General features: G+C 41.6%; 1 protein-coding gene across 5 annotated transcripts in view; it reads right to left on the reverse strand.

Annotated features, from left to right (window-relative positions):
• PEX26 (peroxisomal biogenesis factor 26) overlaps positions 1–21,898 on the reverse strand; it is a 55,260-nt gene that overhangs the window by 15,046 nt on the left and 18,316 nt on the right. For 4 of the 5 annotated variants that reach the window (XM_042991463.1, XM_042991461.1, XM_042991462.1 and 1 more), the window contains exons 3-5: positions 6,652–6,763; positions 4,216–4,379; positions 1,495–1,591 (exon numbers count right to left, since the gene is read on the reverse strand). The gene's annotated coding sequence lies outside the window, so the exon portion shown is untranslated. Of the gene's footprint in view, positions 1–1,494; positions 1,592–4,215; positions 4,380–6,651; positions 6,764–21,898 lie in introns of those variants that run through there. The other variant, XM_042991464.1, reaches the window with a different exon arrangement.

Here is a 21,898-nt window from a genome sequence, read left to right on the forward strand (position 1 = left end):
TGAGACACTCAGATGCCCCACTTTGAGGTCATTTATAGCATCAAGGTCACTGTTAACACACAGATACTGACTGGGAAGAGCAGCACATGGAGTTATTGCCAGCCATTAACACCCATCACACCAGTGCTCTCTCCCCTCCCACCATGGAGAGCAGCAGTAGTTCTCAAAACCTGCAGTTTTTGCCCTAGCAGGCCTTCAGGGGAAAATGGGATGGAAGGGTTCTCAACACACAGCTTTAATATTCCAAGAAGAAATTATACATTTACTTGAGATAATGCTCTAAATGTTTATTTGTTAATGGATCCTCCTTAGTAGACAAAACATTGCAAAACATAGGATTGATAGAGGAGCAATTGAAAGTGATCCTTTGTATTTAAAACTGAAATTTAAATTTGTATTTAAAACTGTACTGAAAACTGAAAACTGAAGATGTGGTTTATATATACAATGGAATACTACTTGGCAATAAGAATGAAATCTTGCCATTTGCAACAATGTGGATGGAACTGGAGGGTATTATGCTAAGTGAAATAAGTCAGTCAGAGAAAGACAGATACATATATTTTCACTCATATGTGGAATTTGGGAACTTAACAGAAGACCATGGGGGAAGGGAAGGGGAAAAAATAGTTTCAAACAGAGAGGGAGGTAAAACATAAGAGACTCTTAAATGCAGAGAACAAACAGGGTTGATGAGGAGGTCAGAGGGGGGAAATGGGTAATGGGCATTGAGGAGGGCACTTGTTGGGATGAGCACTGGGGGTTGTATGTAAGCAATGAATCATGGGAATCTACTCCCGAAGCCAAGAGCACACTGTATACAGTGTGTGTTAGCTAACTTGACAATAAATTTTACTTAAAAAAAATAAAGTAATAAAATAAAAGACTGAAAACCATGAGAGAATATTTATGTCCCAAGTTATTTCCTGAAATTCTGTCCTGAAGTACAATTTTGAGCCAACAAGCACTGATTAAGGTATTCGAGGAGCGGCAGAGAAGGGAGAAATGTTGGGAGGATCTCCAGAAAACTTAATTTTAATCTCAACCAGGTGAAGGTAGTAAGAAAAGAAGGGTATGGTAAGAACCTCAAAGAAGCTTTAATTTAAAAAAAAAAAAGAAGAAAACAGGGGCGCCTGGGTGGCCCGGTCACTTAAGCATCCAGCTTCAGTTCAGGTCATGATCTCGTGGTTCATGAGTTCAAGACCTGCATTGGGCTCTGTGCTGATAGCTCAGAACCTGGAGCCTGCTTCACATTCCGTATCTCCCTCTCTCTCCGCCCCTCCCCCACTCGCTGTCTCTTTCTCTCTCTCAAATAATAATTAAACATTTTAAAAATTAAAAAGAAAAGAAATACTAAAAACCAAAGCGAGTGGTGAGCATTTTGTAATGTATATAATTGTCAAATCACACTATACACCTGAAATTAATTTAATATTGTTTGTCAACTATACTTCAATTAAAAAAAGATGTTGAAGGGCAGGCCTTCAGTCTTACCAATCCAGGTAGCTTTAGTCAACCCTAAAATTGGACTCCTTGTTGAGCACAGCAAGTAAAACAAATATTTGTCCACACTGTTCCATGTGTCCAAGGCCTAAAACAAATAAAGTATAAGTATAAAATAAATAAAAGGAATTGCAACTTGCCTTTGCATTTTTAGAATTATTATCCTCAGCAATCTCAAGAGCATATTGGTAACCCCATAAATACCCTGACCCCACTTAGCAACTGTTTTCAGAGCAGAGTGACACCAGAAAGAACATTAAAAAATTAGTAAAGTGAGGAAAACAGATGTCTGAGCATATTTTTTAAGCAAGGGTAATTCCGTTCATTTCAAAAATTAAGGACTACTCAGCAAAGCTCCAATCTGTTGTTGTAAAAGCCTTTCTCTACAAGTCAGTATGCTCAGTGGGAGAGAAAATTACCCTTCCTGGGATTCACTCAAGCTCAACTCTGAGAGGTGCTATTCACATGGAGTCTGTGTGAATGGCACCCTCTGGAGATGTGCAGTTTTATTTTGTTTTGTTTTTTTTTAATTTTTTTAAACGTTTATTTTTAAGACAGAGACAGAGCACGAGTGGGGGAGAGACAGAGGGAGACACAGAATCTGAAGCAGGCTCCAGGCTCTGAGCTGTCAGCACAGAGCCCCTCCCAGGGCTCGAACTCATGAACCTTGAGATCATGACCTGAGCTAAAGCCAGATGGTCAACAGACTGAGCCACCCAAGTGCCCTGAGGTGTGCAGTTTTAATACCTACAAACCCTGACATGGCAGACCTCTTTTTTTCCTGGCTCCACATTAACTCGTGCTTCAATGCTGAAATCTGAAAATGGTTCAGTTCTTTCTGGAGACAGTTGTTTGTGACAACAGGGAAGAATCTGCTCTTCCCCTCCCCCACCTCCTACTCTCTTGTCCTCACCGGGGATGGGCTGCACAACAGACAAGCTGCCTCCAAGCTTGTGTGGACTTGCCTGTGGGTAGTTTTCTGGGAAGATTATCATGAACGGTAAGGCATGCTGGCACCATCCCTTTTATTTTGTGTCCCACTGGGAAGTTTGTTCTTTGTGCTTCTGGTTCTGAAATTTAGGAGGACAGTGGAAGCCGATTACAAATGGGCTCACCACACCCTTCCTCTAATCAGTCACGACAAAGGGTGATTACCTGGGCAGCATGAATGAGGGGGTGAGTTATAGTTCTACCTGACAGCCAGGTCTAAGGTAAGCCAGAATGAACAGAGGTAGTAAAACAGGACTCACATGTTACCATAGCAAATAAGGAAACTCAGGTGTACAAGGCTATGATTAAAACTACCATATTATTGCAGCTTAGGAAATAAACAGAGATGAAAGGTCACCTCTTCCCCTCCTTTCAGGGCCATTTTGGAGGGAATCCCCTCCATTCCCCTCCAACTTCTTTTCAGAGGCATTTGTCATACAACTTCTCCTTGTTGCCAGAAACTCCATTTCCCATACCTAAGAAAACATTCTCTGGGATTAAAGGACCACCAAATGGATTCTCCTAGTGTTTTACAACCTGAGATCTGCCTTTTTGATATCTGCTTTTCTTTTGTCTTTTAACTGTTTTTGTTAAAATGATACATAACCAGAGTAAAAATAATCCAAGCAAGACAGAAAAGTACAAGAGAATAAGAATCATCTGAAATTCCATCACCCATAAATGACAACTTTAACATTCTGATGAACATCCTTCTACAAATACACAGAGTATATATGTATAATTATACATAATTATGCTGCCCTGTAACCTGACTTATTAATTCATAGTATGTCATAGGACCCCTTTTTATTTTTCAATGGAATATTGGTATTACCCACTACCTAAAACAAGAAACAAATAATCCTGCTGCTACTAGCAACAATTCACATGTTATAGTTCTTTGTAGCTAAAAAGTAGTTGTACATCCTTAATCCTATGTAATCCTGAAGCTGGAAGGAAAACTCTGGGGAGTCCATCTCCCTTCTTTTGAGGTTTAATTCTAATCATCCCTCACATTGGTGTAATACTTTACAACTTCAAAAGCATCCTTATTTGATTGTAACAAAGTAAGATGATCAAAAGTGAGAGATAATGCATTGTCATAGCCACATTTACATTGTCATAATATATTAATAATAGTCATAACTACATTTATTGAGAAATTAGTATGCGCCAGACTCTGTGTTCAGTCCACTGCATGCACTGTCTCATGTAATCCTCACTATCCCCATCTTAGAGATACTATAACTAAGATTCAGAAAACAGTGATTTGATCAAATTTCCACAGCAAATCCAGGTGCTATTTTAATCTAAATGTGTCTGACTTTAACATTTTCTGTTTTTAATCAGCATCATACTGCATGTTATTAACAACTAACTGTAGTGCAGCACTGTACAAAACACTCAAACATATATTGTTATCTCCATTTCATAGCTAAAGAAACCAAGGCCAGAGAGGTCAAATGATTTGCCTGAAGTCTTGGAGCCAGGACCCAACCATTTTAATTCTAAGCCGGCTGCTGCTTCCACTATACTGTGCCAGTCTCCTTCCTCTGACTATAGATGCAGAGTGTGTCAAAATGCTTCTTTCAGAGCTCCAGAGAAGGGCATTTAAGAATGTAAGATCTTTCAAAACCCTTCCTGCTGCAGTGAAATCTGTTTCTTCTGCAGACGGAACAAAGGTCAGCCTCTTCTGCAGAAACTAGGCTCTTGATCACGTACGTGCATGGTGAGTTGGGAAGACATAAAGTTGTGGAGCTCAGATCAAGTCCCAATCATTCCTTCTTCCTGGCTTTCTTATGCTTTGGACATAGGGAAGAGTTGGTCTGTCTTGTCCTTTCCTTTCAGAGAGGAGGCAGAGAGAGTTTATTCTTGACGATACGAAACTAAAGATGATGAAACAAAATGGAATGAGATGCAGGGAAACCATTAAAAGCAGCGTAGGTGGAAGGCATATATAAGGAATTAAACAGCATCTTTCTGATATACAGGCAGAGTTGGTTTGTGGAGGCAATTAGGCAATGAAAATTAATATTTTCTTCTTTAAAGATAACAATTTTTATTTATAAAGCACTCCTTGCTGGAATGAGCTCAAAGCATTTAATGAGTGCTGGCTAATTACCCCACCCAACAATCTGGCAGCCAGGAAAAGAAAGATAATTATCCCCATTTTGCAGGCAGGGAGATTGAGCCACAGAAGAGTAGTACCTTGCATAAAACCAGAGAGCTTAAAATAGAAGGCAAGCCTCCTAATAGCAATCTTCCACCCCACTGTATGTTTATAGACATAGACTCCTTAGAAAGGAAAACCCACTTGCTGGCCAGAAAAAAGCAGCCGTCACTCATTGGGAACTACAGCTCCCAGCAGACACCAAGAAGAGACAGGGCTGTGCCCCTAGTGCCCATTCCAGATTTCCAAATATGGAGAAGGACTGGGTTTTGGAAGAACAGAATGCTCACCCTTGAAAGAGAGGGAGAGAAAGAGGGAGTATGAGGTAAGTTTGGATTATTTAACTCTGTCACCTAAATGTCTGCCCGGTCTTTGAAATATAGCAGCCAAAGTCATGATCTTTTAATAAATCTTGCTAGAAGATTTAACTCTGTAAACCAAGCAGTTACTGTAGCAGAATCCTATTTTTTTCCTAAGATTAGATATGTGCTGACAGGAATGGTTCAGTTCTAGGTGGGTGGTCAGATACCCTTTGTCTGAGTCCAACCAGCTCAGAGGTGATGGTGGTGGTGGTGAGAAGGAAATTCCCAGTGAAGAATAGCTCTGCTGTGATAGGAACAGACATTCCTGAGGCTAGGGCTGGTGGCCAGCTTGCTGAACCCAAGCACAAGCAGCCCTGGGAGGACAAGGGTTACTCCGTTTTCTGCTTTGGAGGCTGCTGAGCCCGCCTGGTGGGAGAGGCTTGAAAGAACTCTTTCCTCATTCTATCTCATTCTGTCAACAAACACTTACTAAAGCACCGACACTCAAGGCACTGGGCTAGATGATGAGGGGGAAATAAATCATAAGACCAGATTTCTGTCCTCAGGATGCTTACGATTAAGGGATGGGGTAAATACAAAGGGTAAGATGAAGCAAAGGGAAGAAAGAAACAATGCAAGGCAGTCTATTATTTATACTTTTCACCCAACATTTAGTTATCTACTGATTACCTGCCTTAGGCCAGGCACTGTTCAAGCCACTTGGAATACAATGGTGAATACACCAAAAGAAAAAGCTTCTACCCTTGTAGATTTTACTGTCTGGTATGTCTGGGGATGTCTGGGGAAAGAGTCCTCCAAGCAGAGGGAACAGTGAGTGCAGAGCCTTGAGATGGAAATGAACTTGGTGAGTTTGAGAGCAAGCCAGTGCAGCTAAATTAGGGGAGTGGATGAGGACTAGAGCAGGAAGAAATGAAGTCAGAGAACTAGTCTGGCGTCAAATCACACAGGGCCTTATAAGGCACAAGGTGTGAATTAAGTTCTAATTGGGAAACAAATTTTACCAGTAGTTTTTAGCAGTAGTTTGTTATAACTTGATGTAAAATGCCAGATGAAGGGAACAGACCTGTAAAGGAGTTTGGAGAATAAAGGAGAGAGATCACTGAACTGGGATGGACAAGGAAGGCTTCCCAGCAGAATGGGATGCAAGCTGAGTGTCAATAATTAAATAGGAACTGGATCTAGAGAGAAAGCATTCCAGCTGGAAGGAACTCCAGGGGCAAGGTGTGGAGTCAGAATGGCACATTGCACGTTCAGATCATCAGTCTGCCATAGATGTGGTCATATGGGGGAGTAGTGGATGGTGAGGTTGGAGAGGAAGAATTGGAAACATTTAAGGTCTCTATGGCAGAAAGTTCTGAATCTCAGGTTAACAGTAATTGGGAGATTTGAATGCGCAGAGGCATTATTCACAGACCTGAAATAACCAAAGAATCTGGTTTTCACCAGGGGCCAACATTTTCCTCTAAGACACTTGTTGCTTTCCAGGCTTTTGATTCCCACATTGAAAGGCAACTGAGTTGCACAATTCCAGAGGGCACCATTTACATTGTACCATATGTGAAAGGCGCCCCCTATTGTATGACATAGCCCATGAGGCAAATGGTGTTCTCTGGAGCTGCACAATAGCAGAGGCCCTGATTAACATTTTGGAGGATAAATACCAACCTGCCCGCAGATGACACATAGTGCTTCAGTAGCTTCCATCACCTTTAAGATTAAAGCCTAGCTGAACTAGCTGCAGAATCAACAGGGATGAGGAGAATTGGCTGATGAAGAACTGGAAGGAGAATGGAAAAAAAGAGGGATTAAAAGAGGAGGCAAGGAGGGGCACCTGGGTGGCTCAGTCAGTTAAGCAAACAACTCTTGGTTTCAGCTCAGGTCGTGATCTTGCAGTTCGTGGGATCTAGCCCCAAGTTGGGCTCTGTGCTGGCAGTGCAGAGCCTGTTTGGGTTCTCTCTCTCTCCCTCTGTCTCTGCCCCTCTCCCCCTTGCACTGTCTCTGTCTCTCTCAAAATAAATAAACTTTAAAAAGAAAAAAGGAGCCAAGGGAAGAAGCACTTAATTTGGGTCATTCTTTTGCCCAGTGGAACACAAGAGGGAAGTAAAGGAACTAGGAGAAGAAGGGTTACAAGAGGGGAGAAAAGGATTGCTCAGGTAGCTGAGCTGCAAGTAGAATTAGTAGAATTGCTGTGATCATTAGTAGAGCCTGTGATCATTCTCCTGCAGGATATCATGGTACCGCTAGTCTGTGGGCCTCAGTAGGGCAGCAAGCTGCTGAGCCGAACTATGGTTTTGGGAGTTCTAATGAAGACCCAGACCCTGAGGCAGTTAGCTTGACCATCCAGTTACTGGGTGTGTAGGATAAGTTGTATGCCTACTTAAGCACCTCACCAAGGAGTCTCCCAACTGTTTCCTTCTACCTGAATTTGGGGAAACCATGGTGCTCTTGCAACAGGTCAAAGCAGAATAAACTCAAAGTAAATGGCATTCCTCTCTGTGCCTTCTTCTTCCCTCAACCCTCAAAAGCCAGACAGAGAAGGGAATTTGCATGAACCGGGAACAGCAAAATGTTGCATGTGTGCATGCTTCCCCAGGAAAGGGCACAAGGTGGTATGTTTGGGATTGATATGTTCTCTGCCCATACTGATCCATTTTACATTCTCAATAATAAGTAGTAGCAATAAAACATTCTCTTGGGCTATCACACTGAGTTTCCACACTCCCTCGGACACGGCAGACCCAGTAAATACAAAATGGGCCGCGTACCCAAATTCCAACAGCATTACCTCTCCAGGATCTCCTCTTTCTTCCCTTCCCATATAGTCGTTGCATTTGGAATAGTATTGCCCTTTAACTCCTGCACTAAATACAACTGTCAAAGAGCTGCAAATACAGCTGCCATGCCCTGCCCTACTCTTCCCTCTTCTGGGAAGCCCTTTCCTACCTCCTAGACTAGACTAACCCTCCAGAGTTCAGCTCAATTATCTCCTCTGAGGAGGTTTTCCTAAATCCCTCTTCACCTCTCTCAGGTAGATTAAGTGCCTCCCCATCTGTATTCTTGTAGCATCCTGTACTTAGCTGTGCTATAGCACACTAGCTGTCTGTTTACTTAAATGAATCCCCCACTAAACTATTAACTCCCTCAGGATAAAGAGCTATGTATTTTATTTCTATATTTCCAACTTCTAACCCAGTGAACTGGTGGTGATCATTTGTTGAATGACTGAATGGCCAGGATTCCTTGGCCTAATGAGTTCTCTACCAGTGAAGTAAGAATTAAGGCCATGGTCTCAGTTTTCCAGGCCAGCCGACTCTCTTATTAACTAACATACCCATTTCCTGGAAAATTCTTCACTCATACTTTCAAGTCCTCCCCTCTCCCTTCCCCCAACCCCCACCCAGTTATCACCCCCACATCTGGCCACCCTTTACCCTGAGGCTCCCCATTATTATTCATTGGAATAAGAAAACACTAGTGTCTTTCTGGATTACCAAAAAGAGATCATCTTGTGTTCTTGGATGTCAACCTTCCATTTCTTCCTCCTCCTCTGCCTAAATCAGGAGAATGTTAGCTTCTGGCACTCTCTCCAAACTGTATTGGATTAACCTCCACCCCCACCCACCTCAGCTCCTACCTGAACATAAGAGGGATACAAAACCTCAGAGAGAGTCTAGATGTGAGAAATGAATCCAGTGTGAAAAATAAGATTTTTGCAAGCAAAAACATAGAAGCTGAGATTATCAGCATTTAGCTTGGAAAACTGAGAGGAGACTTAGTTGGACTATGCTGTCCCATCTTGGAGAGCTCTTTGAGTGGTGGAAGGATTAGGCTGGAAGGAAAATGAAGTTAGATATTAGCAAGAGCCTCTTTGATGTGTTCATAGTTTTAACAAATTTCCACTATAGGAAGTGTCTGCCTGGAATCAGGGCTGGGAGAGTGCAAGACTCCTGGAAGTCCTTCCTTTCCTGGAACTCCATGCTCAGGGCTGGCTGTGGCTTTGCTGGGACACAAATTCCATTCGTTGAGGCTATTTTTGATAAATTAGGTAGTGAGGGAAGGATGGGAAAGTGCCACCCCTAAAGGAGGGGATCCACTAGGTCAGGATGCAATGAGGCAATACTGTGAGCCTCTTGGATCCCCTGAACAATGGTTTTCCATGTTCAGGATGCCCTGGATTAAGTGAGTAATCTCTGTGGAACCTGACCTGTCAGCAGAGAGGGTACAGGGCCAGGACCCTCAGACAAAATGGCAAAGGCTTTGGACTCCCTGGTAATAACAGCTCTTTCTCCCATTTCTAGTGTCAGCCAATGAGCTATGTTTAATTGTACAAACAATGTTGCTAAGGGGTTATTACTATCCTTCAGTGATGCTCAGAAAGGTTAAGAAACTTGCCTGAGGTTACTAGCTCACAAATTCCTGAGCCAAAATTCTAGCCCAGAAATGTGACACCAAAACCACCCTACTACACCACTCCATCTCTCAAGTTTCCTTCCAGGGGAAAAAAGTCAGTGATTTGGGGCAGGGGAGGGAGGGCATGACAATGTAGTCTAGGCTCCATTCTTCCTTTCCCAGACATGGAATGAAGGAAAGGAAGTTCTCAATGTCCATCAGACTCATGCATGTCACATACAGTGCTGCCTCCGAAGACCACTATATGTAAAGCCCAAGGTATCCTTTTTTCTAGTTCAGGCAGTTTATCCTAACAAAGCCAGAACTCAAAGTGCTATGCAGGAAAAGCAGTTTGGAGAACAGACTCTGGATCTGAGGAAGTGTCCTTAAGTAGTGGAGAGAGCCCTAGCCTGGATCAGAATATCCAGATTCTCTTTCTGGTTAACAGAAAACAAATTACTTACTCTCTGATTCCCAGTTCCTTTATCAAGGAAAGGGGATGAGGGATAAGGATAGAGGGATTAGGATAAGTAAATGTTCACTCCAATGACCTTACTAAGTTATTAAATATAAAATGCACTAAGTATTAGGCATCTGTGAGGGTTCTCTGTGATTCTCATTGTCCAAATCACTCAACTTGGCAAGATCACCCTATCTAGCTGTCCACTCCTGATATAAACAATCTCAATTCCATTTTTCTGAATTTTCTTTCTTACCACTGGACGTTTGCAAACTCCATGCCCTTAACTTAAAATGCGTGGTCTGCTCATTCCCGCCCCCACATCTTAGGTCAACAGTAGACAGAAGAGACTGTGTCTTGTTCACATCTTATCTTCAACAGTTAATGCAGCACATGGCATGTGGTGATTGCCCAGTGAATATTTGATGAATATATGAATTTTTATCTGTGATTTCCCTCCTTGTCCTTGCTTATTCTTTCATTGCAATCAAAATGGCAATCTTTCTGACCTCATCCCGGGGGGAATACCACAGAGATTAGCTAGTTAATAAGGGTAAAACTCTTCTGACACTTTGTGTTAATGTTTAACAGAAATAGCTGGGGAGTGTGATGACCCAGGGAGACAATGGTGAAATCCTTTGGGCATCACAATATCAAGTTGCCCCTGTTCTCCTCTCATTGCACAGACACTCAGTGGGAGACTTAACCTTTGAGCTTCATTGTTCCCTGGATCCTACTTTCATCTCTTGGCAAGGCATATCCCCCAGATCCTAAACTCCACCCCACCATCTCCTCTGGACATTGCCTCTCCCTTTGGGGGATTCTTGCAGCTGTGAAACAGCTGGAGACTTTGGAAGCACAACAGGGTCTGGAGGCCACAGTCACCTGTTTCCAAGGATCCCCCCCCCCACCTTCCTCTTTCCCAGATCAGATTGTGAGGATCTAGGAATATGAAGAAGGGCAGTTTACTTGGTTTTTCCCAATGATAGAAAAACAGAGTGAAATGGTCATTGATAGTGAATAAGTCAAAGCAAAAAAACCATGCCAGCTGGAGACCATTGGAAAAATCAGCAAATCCATGAATTATCCTGTTTACACCAGAAATATATTGATAGTTTAGACCTTTACTTACTAGATTGTGCTGAAATTACAGGCCATTCATGAAGATAAATGCATGAAGAAGGTGTGTATTAGGCCCTCCTTATTCATTGAAGACTTTGGCACCAAACTTCTAGTCTTCTACTTTATGCCAAGTCTTCCTATCATCCTGGGTAACTTCAATGTCAAACAGACCAATTATTTACAAACTAAGAATCACAACCCATTAGTGTGTCATGAAATTGATTTAGAGGATTGTGACTAGAATTTTTTTTAAGAAACAGAATGGAAATATAATAAAATAAAATGTCACATGTAGAAGTGGTAGTTTGGTGTAAAACATTTATTTCAATAATATATATATTATCATGTAACATATACTAATAATGTATTACTTTAATAACATAATATATACATGTATACTAGTCATGATGTAAAATGTATTTCTTATTGTAGGCCATAATCCAAAGCTTAAAAGGGATAGGAGTACCTACAATAAGGAAGGAAATTCTGACACATGCCACAAGACAGATGAACTTGGAGGAAATTATGCTAAATGAAATAAGCCAGTCACAAAAGGACAAAGACTGTAATGATTCCATTTATATGAGACATTTTAAATAGTTACATTCATAAAGACAGAAGGTAGAATGGTGGCTTCCAGGGTCTGGGTGGGGGGCAGAGAATGAGGAGTTAGTGTTTAACAGGTACAGAGTTTCAGTTTTGCAAGATAAGTTCTGTGGATGGATGGTGGTAATGGTAGCACAACAATGTGAATATACTTAAGGCCAATCAAAATACTTATTACACTTAATATGATGCATTTATTACCTTTAAAATGATTAAGAGGGTAAACTTTATGTTTTGTATATTTTACCACAATTTTTTAAAAGCTATCAGAGAAGCTTCCCAGGTCTTTGACCTCACTTTCTTTTTTTTTTTTTTTTTTTTTTTTTAATTTTTTTAATAGCTATTTATTTTTGAGACAGAGAAAGACAGAGCATGAATGGGGGCAGGGACAGAGAGAGGGAGACACAGAATCTGAAGCAGGCTCCAGGCTCCGAGCTGTCAGTACAGAGCCCGACGCGGGGCTGGAACTCACGGACCACGAGATCATGACCCGAGCCGAAGTCGGATGCTTAACCGACTGAGCCACCCGGGCGCCCCTTGACCTCACTTTCAATGACCTTCATCCCTACTCACTTCCAGCTTCCATCTTCAAGACTACACCCTAGTCCAGGCCATCATCAACAACTGTTTATCTCCCACTCTGTGATCTCCACCTCCACCTTTCTTGCTTCCACACTCCTTATTCCCACTGTACTAATGTCTATACTTCATTGCATCATTTTAGCTCTTGGTCACCTACCTTTTCCCAGTCTACATTTATTCCTTCCTGAATTGCTGCAACAGTTTCCTTACCAGTCTTCATGAAAAATCCTGTCCCCTTCAGTTCATCCTCTACATTGCATAGGTGTGGGGCACCTGAGTGGCTCAGTCGGTTAAGCATCTGACTTCAGCTCAGGTTATATCATGGTTTGCAGGTTTGAGCCCCGAGTCAGGACCTGAGCTCAGTTCTGTGCTGACAGCTCAGAGCCTGGAGCCCATTTCTGATTCTGTGTCTCCCTCTCTCTCTGCCCCTCCCCCACTTGTGCTTTGTATCTTTCTCAAAAATAAATAAACATTAAAAAAATTTTAGGTGCATAGGTGTGACATTTCTAAAATTTCAAACTGATCTCAACACTCCCTAATTTTTTATAAATATTTTTGTTAATTTTTGAGAGAAAGAGATAGAGCAGGGGAGGGACAAAAAGAGAGGGAGACAGAGGGTACGAAGCAGGCTCTGTGCTGACAGTAGAGAAACTGATGCATGGCTCGAACTCATGAACTGTGAGATGAATTATGGGATCATGACCTGAGCCAAAGTCAGATGCTTAACTGACTGAGCGACCCAGGCATCCCACACTCCCTATTTAAAAACTTGTCAGTGGCTGTCTTGCTCTCAAGGTCAAGCCCTTAGCTAGGGAGACAAACCAATTGTGATGTGGCTTCTGGTAAATATGCATCCCATCTTGCCTGCCCTCCTGCATGGCAATGTATAGCCTTTAACATTACTTGCAGTTCTTCAAGTTCACCAAGCGTTCATTTTCTTGAGTCTGTACCCATTCTCCCTTGGACCAGAGAGACCACCTCCCACCTCACTTGTTCTTCATTTGGTTTAGCTTATCACTTCCTCTTAGAAGTTTCCCTCTACTCTCATAAGGTTGGATCTGGGGCCCCAGGTGAGGTTCTTTCTATAGCACCTTTTGCCTGATCAGATCAGAGCTTATCATACCTGTTGACTTCTCCATCTGCCCTCACTAGAGTGTCATCTGCCTCCCTAAATCCAGGCACAATATCTGATTTATCACTGCATCCCGTATCTACCACATAGTAGATACTGTCTGAGTGATGGGTAGATGGGCAGACAGAAGGATGTTCAAATGGATGGATTTCACAGGTTTTGAAATTCAAACCTGAAAATTCAGGTTCAGTCAACACTTTCAACTGGAAATACCTTTGATCAACACCTAAAGTATGGTTTATCCAAATTAATAAGTTACTATATATAGCATTCAAGAGTTTATAAAACACTGTCATATTTTTTGTCTTATTTGACATACTTAAAAACCTATGAAGTGAGACAACCAACCACAAGTAGAAGTCTTGGCACTCTGTAACAGAATGAGTACTACACTTTATCTTAATTCCTAATTTAAAAACATGTTTACAACTTGCAACCAACTTCTATGAAAAGTAGAAAAAACAAACAAAAATAATAAAAGAGAGCAAGTGAGCAAGAGATAGCATGTGAGAGCAAAAAGAAATTCCTAAAATCAATTTGTTTTTGTTCAAAATAATAATAATAATAAATAACCTATGAAGTAAGAAGAAAACCATCATCATCAGCCATCATTCACTATAAATGAAGAAGCTATGGATTGTCCAAGATCAGAAAGTTAGTGAATGGAAAATGCAGAATAAGTGCTCACATCTTCCTTCCACCCACTTGACTGTGATGATAACCTTCAGGAATGAAAAAAATCATAATAATTAATTCTGAAATCAGGACCTTTCCTTAAACAGTATAGTATCATAGTATCCTCTGGCTTCTACAGGGTCCTACCAAGGTCCTAGTTCACAGGTACCTAGAAAATACTAACTAGCTCCACAGTAGCAAAACCATTCCTGAGGAGCCTTGCTTTTTTCACACATTCCAAAAAAAGAAGGAAAGAAGGAAAGAAAGAAAGAAACAAAGAAAGAAAGAAAGAAAGAAAGAAAGAAAGAAAGAAAGAAAGAAAGAAAGAAAGAAAACCAAGCACCCTAAGGACCAATATCTGGGATTTTTCCTTTACATTCATTCACCCTATATCGCTGCATTGCAAATCAAGCCCAATTTCTTTTGATTCTCAGCAGAGAAATAAATAAAGCATGAGCACTGTTTATATCTCATCTGCATCCAAAAAGACAGAAAATGAGAAGAATTTATCATTAGTCCCCATATAAATAATCTCTTCCTTCTGCCCTCTGTGGTCCAAGTTAGACGATTCTAATTGCATTTTACATAGGATCTGTTTTCCAAGCATTCAGTCATTTTATTTGCTCTTATGCAGACCCTATCCAATTGTTCCCATTCTCTCTTTCACTTTTAGAGTCAAAACTGGACATGGGTCACCAGTAAGATTCTGGTTAAATTCAAGAATAGTGGGAGAATGAAGGGAAAAAAAAGAATAGTGGAAAGATGACTCCCCTATGATCTAATAATTTCACTACTTGGTATAAACACTAATTTAAAGGGATACATGCACCCCTATTGCATCATTATTTACAACAGTTAAACTATGGAAGCAGCCCAAGTATCCATCAATAGATGAATGAATAAAGAAGATGTGGTATATATATATAGAATGGAATATTACTCAGCCACAAAAAAAGAATGAAATCTTGCTGTTTGCAACAACATGGATAGAGCTAGAGAGTATAATTCTGAGTGAAATAAGTCAGAGAAAGACAAATACCACATTACCTCACTCATATGTGGAATTGGAGAAACAAAACAAATGAGCAAAGGAAAAAAAGAGAGAGAGAAAAAAACCAAGAAATACACTCTCAACTATAAAGAACACACTGATGGTTACCAGAGAGGAGGTGGGTAGGGGGATGGGGAAAATAAGGGATGGGGATTAAAAAGTACACTTATGAAAAAAATAAAAATCAAATAAAATGAAAAAAGAAAAGAATAGTGGAAGGATGATTTCATGGACCTTGAGCCTTACCCTGTCCAGCTGGGTGTGTCCACAGAGCAAACCAAGCACTGTGAGGCTCATGGCTACTGCCTTCGAACAAGAGAAAGGACAGAAAGAGCATCTAGACAGCAAAAGGCCTCCCCTTTCCCACACACACACACCACAGTTACTCTTGCCTTTATGTAGATCAGTTAAGTACTGATCCTTTGCTTTTTGCAAAGTAAAACTGTGCAAAACCAGAAGCCCTGATTTCAGAGACACTGAGAAGGCCCATGTCTCCATAATCACAAGTCCTGGAATTTTCAGAATTATCCTGACTTCAAGAAGTTTATTCTGGTTTGCCACAAACCATCAAATTATCCTAAAAGTGCCAACATTTCTATTTCTTTTCTTTTTTTTTAATTTTTAAATTGTTTATTTATTTTTAAGACAGAGACAGAGTACAAGCATGGGAGGGGCAGAGAGAGAGGGAGACACAAAACTGAAAGCAGGCTCCAGCCTCTGAGCTGTCAACACGAGCCCGATGTGGGGGCTCAAACTCATTAACCGTGAGATCATGATCTAAACCGAAGTTGGGTGCTTAACAGATTGAGCCACCCAGGCGCCCCAATTTTTTTAAATTTATTTTGAGAGAGAGTGTGTGTGTGCCTGTGTGAGTTGGAGAGGGAAGAAAGAGAGGGAGACAGAGAATCCCAAGCAGCTTCTGAGCTGACAGCACGGAGCCCACCATGGGGGTCCAACTAACAAACCACAAGATCATGACCTGAGCCAAAATCAAGAGTCAGACACTCAATTGATTGAGGCACCCAGGCACCCCCAACATTTCTATTTCTAAATTACACCTAAGGAAAAGCTTCTTACATCTAAAATCAATTTTAAAAGAAAATCTATCAGCAGACAATGTGTCCAAATTTTTAATTTAAGAAACTATGGTCAATGAATCAAGGTTTTTCCAGAAGCAGCATTTTATCTGCCTGCTCCAACCTACAGTTCCACAGTTAGAGCATCATCCCTTTTTATCTGAAGGTCCTGTCAGAGATATTACTGGGCAAACATCTCTGTGAGAGATGCTATCTTAAGCTTTTACCAGCCATTTATAACTTAGAGGGAAAGTGTTTTAGATTCTATGCTGAAAACAAAGTTTTGTTCAAGAGAAAGAAAGGCAAGAGCAGGAGACTGGAATGACAACCTTATTGTCACACCTTAAAGAGTGTGTTTAAACATCTTTGTGATCATCATCGCTCCCCCCACCCACCCCACCTCCATGAAATGTGAATACCACAAATACACCATACATCTGTTTATGTATTGTATGTATATCAGTGCTTCCTTTATACCCAAGAGGAGTGTGGTTTTTCCAGTTCCCCAAGTACAAAGCTCCCTGCTTGGGGGCAGTATTGTACCCATTGAGAATGCATAGTTGAGAAGTCATTTGTCAGAAAGAAAATACAGTTATAACTAAGAAGTTGAGAGGCACCAAAGACAAGCTCCTTGCACAGCACTGTTTTGCTTGATTTGACCATGCTGTCTTTCTGCATCCTTGACAGCCATTCCCAGACTATGGGAACAGAATTCAGCTTACACACAGTCTTTCTCCACTTGCAGGGTCCTGTTCCCCTGGCCCTGACAATACCTAGGTTAACTGGCCCCTGAGAAAGAGACAATGTTGCTGGGCAAGTAGGTCCCCACACGACACTCATGATTCACTATGGGACCATATGCAGGGTCAGATGCCCCCAGAAAGTAGTCAGGCATTAGTCCAGAGGTCTGTAGGCATAGTCTGCACTTTTCACCTGGTTATGGATGAAGAAAGGGCCTGACATCAGGAAACACATGACTAGCAGAAAGGGAAAAGGAATACCAAGTCCCACTCTCCTCTGAGGAGGCAACAAGACACTACTAAGAATAGTCATCACACTGCACTGATCTGGAACCAATGTTGTCTACTTTTTTATTAATACTAGCTACCGCCTTGGTAACTGGAAAGTACAAAGTGAGTTTAAAAGAGCCCCATAGACTATAATGTACACCTGAAACTAATATAACACTGTTAACTAACTGGAATTAAAATTAAAATATAGGGACGCCTGGGTGGCTCAGTCGGTTGAGTGTCTGACTTCAGCTCAGGTCATAATCTCACAGTCCATGAGTTCGAGCCCTGCGTCAGGCTCTGTTCTGACAGCTCAGAGCCTGGCACCTGCTTCCAATTCTGTGTCTCCCTCTCTGCCCCTAACCCACTCATGCTCTGTCTCTCTCTGTCTCAAAAATAAATTTAAAAAAAACATTAAAATTAAAATATAAATAATAAATAAGCAAGTAAGCAAGCCCCATAGATGAAAGCTAAGAGAAGAAAAACAGAAGAATTAGAAATCCAAGGCAGCAAGGAGCAACAGATAAAAAGCTTCCCCCAAATGCAAATCTAGATGAAACAAAGGTAAACAAGATAATGTCAGCTAGGATTGTCCAAGGAAACAAGAAAGAGTTCTATAAATATAGCCAGAAAAAAAATATTTGTCTTAGCTGATGAGATCACCACACATGGCTCATGATAGGGATCTTTTGTTGCTCCCTTAATTGAAGCTTGGAAGAGAACAGAAATGAGAGCAGAAATCAGATTACTGGCCCACAAGATCTGCGTTCCAATAAGCCATTCCATTTTTAATTAAATACAGCTGAAGTCATTAAGACTTCATACCATGAACCTGGACTGTAGTCTGTGTTTTTGTTGACATGCTGGCCCCCACCTTTTCTACCCACCCCCTACTCCCAGCAACAAACTAGCTAGTGGCTTACCCACGCTGAACAAATGGAGTCAAAAACAGGAAGAAGCAGATGGCCATGAGTTGGACATAGGCCTAGGGGAGGGGAAAGGCTGAACAAATCCCTAGCCTCCACTTCCCAGGGACTTCCTTTTTCTCTGAAAGACACTCACTATACAGACAGGAGCAGGAGAAGGGCTGGAGTCCTCCACAAATATTCAGTCCCTGCTACATGCCAAGTAGAGTTCTAGACATTTGGGAATATGGCAATGAACAAGACCAGTCTCTCCCTCAAAGAGCTTACATTTGGAGCTGGGTGTGGGAGACTGGGGGATAGTTGGAGGCAGACAACATAAATGATGAATATATGAGATCATTTTACATACTGGTAAGTGCTATATAGAACACAAAATAGAGATAGAGGATGATTGGAGGGATTCTTTAGCTCAGGAGGTTAGGGCAGGCCTGACTGACCAGATGCTGCAACCTGAAAGGTGAGGAGGCAGTTAGGCAACAGGGGAAAGTGTTCCAAGAAGAGGGAACATGGAATGGAAAGCCACTTAGTCAGAAAAGAGTTGGGCATATTCAGAGGACATAAAGAAGGCAAGTAGGGCAATAGCATAGTGGGCAACAAGAGCCAAAGGGAGAAAAGTGTCTGCAAGCAGGCGGGACCACTTATGCAGGGCCTTGTGGACAATGGAAAGGAATTTGAATTCTGGGGAATATCTTAAAGAGAGGAATGCTGTGACACATACCCATTTTAGAAAGATCACTCAGGCTGCTATTAGAGAATGGACCATGCCAGAGGAGACCAGGAATGGAGACAAGGAAGACTAGGTAGGGGTTTGGGTCCCAGGAAGAGAGAGGGTAGTGGTTTAGATCTGGATGGAGGCAGTGGAACAGTTAGTTGTGGTCCATTGTGAAATGCATTTTGAAGATTAAAAAAATAGGAAGATTCATTGTAAGGTGTAAGAGAAAGCAAAGAGTTAAGGATGACTCCTGGGTTTTTGTCCTTAGCAACAGGGTAAATTGTGTCTTCATTTAATAAGACGGGGAAGACTAGGAAATAAATGGGTTTGGAATGAGAAGGAGTCAAGTATTCTGTTTTAGACTTATTAACTTTGAGATTACTACTCTACATTCTCTCTTGCATACCAAGAGAACTGATGAACTTTATGCCTTAGTTTCCTCCTCTTTATAATATAATAGTACCTACTACCTTCCTGGATTGATGTGAAGATTAAATGAGTAAATATGTATAAAGCAGTTAGAACAGTTCCTGTCTCAGAATAAGAAGCATGATATAAGTGATTGATATTAATAGTAAGGCAGTGTTTTTTTCTTTTTAGTTGCAAATGGTGATGAGGAGGAGAGAGAGAAATATTTGAAAATTTAGGAGAGAAAGGGAAGCAGCAGGGTGCACAGCAGAGACCAGGAATGATTCCCAGAGTCCAAGTAGAAGATTGACCTCAGATAGTAGCAAGGACACTTCTGCTGCAGAAACAAAGAGATTCTGCTTGTGTGGTACAAATGCATTCGGACCAGAGAGGAGAGTGTGTGGAGGAGATAGTTCTCCTCCGACCACACCAATTTTCTCCATGAAATATGAGGCAAGGTCATTATCTAGTATGAAGGGCAGGGAAGGGGTGCAGGAGACTTAAAATGAGAGTCAGGAGTATGAACTTGTCTTCTCCAAAGTGGGGGGATGAGCTCACTAGGAAGGTAGTCTGGCAGGTGGAAGAAACATTGGTATCTCAAACTGCCTCAAAGGATACAAGGTTGGTTTTGCTGTATGTTCCAGTTATTTATTCTCAGTTGAGTGTTGGGTGAGTAGCTGCTGTGTAGACGTCTAGCACTGCACTACATACTTGGGGAGTACAGAGGGGGACAAGGTGTGTGCAGTCTGGATAAAGAGAAAAGTTTTTAGTAAATGAAATAATGTGAGGACAAAAAAATAATTCAATTTGGAACCAAAAGAGCATACTATGGAAAAGCATCCTACCAAATTCAGAGGAAATGGAATTTGTTGTGTGCTGGAAGCATAAAGGATGGCCTCCCAGTGGAAGTAGTCTGAGCTCAGCCTTGAAAGACAGGTTATAGGAACTCAATCATCCCCAAACCAGAGGCCTCTATTACCTATAATCCCTGGGCTTTGTATCCATCTTTATCATGCATATTGCCCCAAGACTGCTCTAATAACATAGAGCTGATTCACCTGCTTTGTCTAAAGACAAAGGATGGCATGAGCCATCCTATGTCAGCAGCAGCAACAATAGCAGAATTCAACAGACTTCTGGGTTTTGTTTTGGTTTGTTTGGTTTTTTTGAGAGGGGGACAAGTATTGTCTTCTGAAGCAGAGAAGGTTTCTTCAATCTTAATTGGCTTTCCTATTCCTAACATCTTCATTTGCAGGGCATATGGGAAAGTGCTAATTCTGAAAGATTCTGGCAGAAAGATAATAACCAAAGAGGTCATGCTGAAATCCAGCCACATCTTTTTCCCTTGACAATGGGGCCCACATTTTTGTTCCTTGCACAATAGAACAGTCTGTTTTGTTATCAATAATTATCAGCCTAGTCCAACTCTTGAGTCCTGACCTTCTCTGAGGCCCTTGGGACCTACCCCAGCAAAAGGGTCATAAGAGACTCTACTGCCTCTCTTAAGTGTCAGGCTAAGGAGTAAGTGGAAAGACTTATGGCTAAACCCCAAAAATGTGTTCCTTACAGTGTTCAAGGCAGAAGGATCCAAAGTCGTTTTTTAAACTGGAATTGCTTGTAAGGCTGCTTCCCTAAAAGGCAACTCAAATCCTGCCTTTTGCTTGCCCTTCCCTGGCTGCCTGCCACCATGCTGCTACTGAGACTCTCTAAGGGCAAGGGTTCTTCTGGTCCCTTCTCCCCTATCTGAATCCCCTAACTCCCCGTTCAGCTACCTGCAGCCCATACAGGATAAAACTGAATGTTTGGAAAGCTTTTCCAGTAACGTTCTATAGGTAAAATGTCCCTAGTTACACATGGTACAACACACAGCCCATACTTTCAGACTCTGGGATGGTACAAGGGCCTCCTGGAATCACTTCCTAGCAGGCTGAAGCCCAGTCCAGGTCACTTCAGAACTTCTGAAGTTACTATTCCTTCATACACCTCTGTGTTATGATCTTGTCTCAGGCTATCAGATAATTTGGAAGTCAGACAAATTTGGTTATCTACCCTGTGTCCTCCAAGTGGTTGTGATCCACTCAATTAGAGAAGTTATCACAGCCTAAAAGCACGATGTGCTCACAAAGGACTGTGGATTTCATCTGCCCTGCCCTCTGCAAAGTACATTTTCCTTGGGTTCTATATGCTGGGAATAAGGGCTGTGACCCAGGCCTCCTATGTGAAAACCACACCTCACCACCTTTCTCACTCTAGATGTTGCCTTCCTTGCCTTCTTTGCCTGAGCCCTCGAGATGAATATTTTCTAGGGACCTATCTAACTTTCCAGGCTCAGGAGTGGTAGTAAGAAACAAAAGTGGCTTTGAAAATCCTTATAAAAGTGAAGCAAATGAAGCACTTAGAATATGAGGGAGGACAGGAAGGGGACTCCATTAAAGGCAATATAATAATACAGATAAAAATTGAAGGGTTGGTAAAGGAGATGAGTAAGAGGAATCAGGGTGAGATAATAGGGGTTCAAGGAGCTTGATCTAATAATAACAAGTGAGCTCCACTTGGTGATTGCCAAGATCCGTAAATGGAGAAAGGCAGAAAAGCCTTCTGTTTGCCATTGGAAGGAAGGAACTAATCCCTTTGGAAAAGGAATGGGTTCTAAGAGGGTTGAAAGAATTGCTCCAGACACCACATGATTTCCAAGGAGTAAGGGAATGTAAACCAGCAGCAAGAGCAAGTCACTACTGTGCATGTCTGTTCTAGTTGTGCTTC

This window comes from Panthera tigris, chromosome B4 (assembly GCF_018350195.1).
Source record: "Panthera tigris isolate Pti1 chromosome B4, P.tigris_Pti1_mat1.1, whole genome shotgun sequence".
Taxonomy (NCBI): domain Eukaryota; kingdom Metazoa; phylum Chordata; class Mammalia; order Carnivora; family Felidae; genus Panthera; species Panthera tigris.